The sequence below is a fragment of the Limulus polyphemus genome, unplaced genomic scaffold (genome assembly GCF_000517525.1).
Source record: "Limulus polyphemus unplaced genomic scaffold, Limulus_polyphemus-2.1.2 Scaffold6680, whole genome shotgun sequence".
NCBI lineage: Eukaryota > Metazoa > Arthropoda > Merostomata > Xiphosura > Limulidae > Limulus > Limulus polyphemus.
The window spans coordinates 44,085-46,175 of NW_013672290.1; the positions used below are offsets into that span (position 1 = coordinate 44,085).

At 31.6% G+C, this 2,091-nt stretch overlaps 1 protein-coding gene across 1 annotated transcript in view; it reads right to left on the reverse strand.

Annotated features, from left to right (window-relative positions):
• Window positions 1-1,160, reverse strand: part of LOC106473962 (polyadenylate-binding protein 2-A-like) — a 21,497-nt gene extending 20,337 nt beyond the window's left edge. The window contains exon 1 of the mRNA XM_013934651.2: window positions 1,060-1,160. The gene's annotated coding sequence lies outside the window, so the exon portion shown is untranslated. The remainder of the gene's footprint in view (window positions 1-1,059) is intronic.
• Between the last annotated feature and the right edge of the window lie 931 nt (window positions 1,161-2,091).

The window sequence follows — 2,091 nt, forward strand, 5'->3', positions numbered from 1 at the left end:
TATATATATATATATATATATATATATATATATAGCTACAGAATTTTAACCAACAAGACATATATATATTGAATTGGAACTGTAAGAAGACAATATCTTGCTTTGACAACAGCTTGCTTTATGTCATAAGATGTATATATCTGTCAATCATGAAATCAATTGAATACAAAATTTCTCCTTTACCGTAATAGGTAAATATGTATGTTTACACTTGATTTTTAACATTTGGTTGTTGATAGTTTTCATTTCACTTATCAATATAATATAAGTTGCACGTACAGGTTTTAAATTGAAGTATGTTATTAAGAATAAACAGGATTACATTTTATTTTGCCTTGTCACAAGTTTCATGCTACGTCTCAGATTACAAAGCAAAGCATTTTTATTCGCAGTTTCAATTAGACATTTGTGTAGTGCAAAAAGTTCAGTTTATAAATTACTTGTACAATTAATGTTTTTAATTAATTAAGTACATAATTCAAATTGCTGTGTAAATCTACTAATTTCTTACTGTGGAATTCAATGGTGTGTACTTCTATTTGTTATTTTCGCTATTTAAAATTCTACTCACACCCTAAATCACTAGTACTAGTAGTTATAGTACTCACTATTACTAGTAACTGATAGTATTACTATTGCTATTATTAATATTAGTAATAATATTAATTCTAGTCAGTAGCAATAGTATTAGTAGCACAACTAGTACGAGTAAAACTACCAAAATAAAATTAGTAGACACTTCATATCTGATTAATTGAAAAACATAAAGAAAAAGTTATAAACACCAGTTAATTAACGTGTAAGATAAATTTAACAATAATTTTAGAACAATCTTTGCAGATGCTGTTCGAATCAGCCTTGGTTAAAACTCAGTTACATGAGTTAGGCCTAGATTTGACCCACTATTTAGTACTTTTAGTATTTAACCATTATTAATAACTGAGACATCAAATACACTTTTAATTACCTCATTTATATTACCCTTCAAAATTATCTAAAACAAACATCGTATATTTTACATCCAAATTTAAAGATGTTACAGATTTTAAACAACCTTACCGTCCACACCCACACCTGCTCGAAACTAGATGATCTACAGGACCGTCACATTGCCGTGTACTGCTTATGTTGCAATTCTGATAGAATATTTTACACACATTTTTTGTATATTAATTTACAAAAATTATAATGTTCAGAGAATGTCACTAAAATAAGTTAATTATTTTACATATGGCTTGTAGGTAATATTATTTAATAATATGATATCAACACGCAAGACGCAGGGGGGGGGGGGATTCGGCCGAACCCCCTATTTTCCTGATGCAAAAAATTATACTATATAGTTATAGCATTGCTGTATATGGTATTTAATGTTTTGTACAACGTTTACATTCTTCAGATGAAGTATTAGCATTTTTTGGCTTGAAATAGCCGCATGCCCCCAGACCCCCATAGCATTAGCCTGTACGGGCCTGGTCACATAAATTATATTAAAACTGCTTAAAATGTTTTTAATCATAATGAATAGTGCACGGTCATGTGTCGTCCCATGGAAAGTTCGCTGGTTATAGTGTACAACAGTTGAAAATAAAATTATAAAACAGCGTTTATTTTAATTTTCCTGGGAAAGTTAGGAGGTTTAGGAATATTTCTAGACCTAAAAATGACTATTGTTCCATACTGTAATGAAGAAAGGCTTAGAGTTCGACATAGTTCAAAGTCCTGATTTTCCCTTTCAATAACACACGCATGAATGTGAGAGCAATTGATCCAACTAGAACACTGATCTCTGCCATGCCATGTATGGTCAAAAGAGAGAGAAGTTAAACGACTCTTGCAGATGCCGATGGTATAGGTGATACTGTTGCGTCAGCGAGGTCACGTGACTAGTATCACGCCACCTGTTTCTAGAAATATCCTGTTCCTTCAAGAATGCCCTAGTGTTTACTAGATGTGTGTTAGTCTTGTACATATAAGACGTTCACAACGTGATGGGACAACAGTGTAATGAATAATTGAATGTATGCGGACAAAATATTGTTTGCCACGTGAGACATAGCGTTGTTATAGAGCGACTGTTGAAATTAAGTG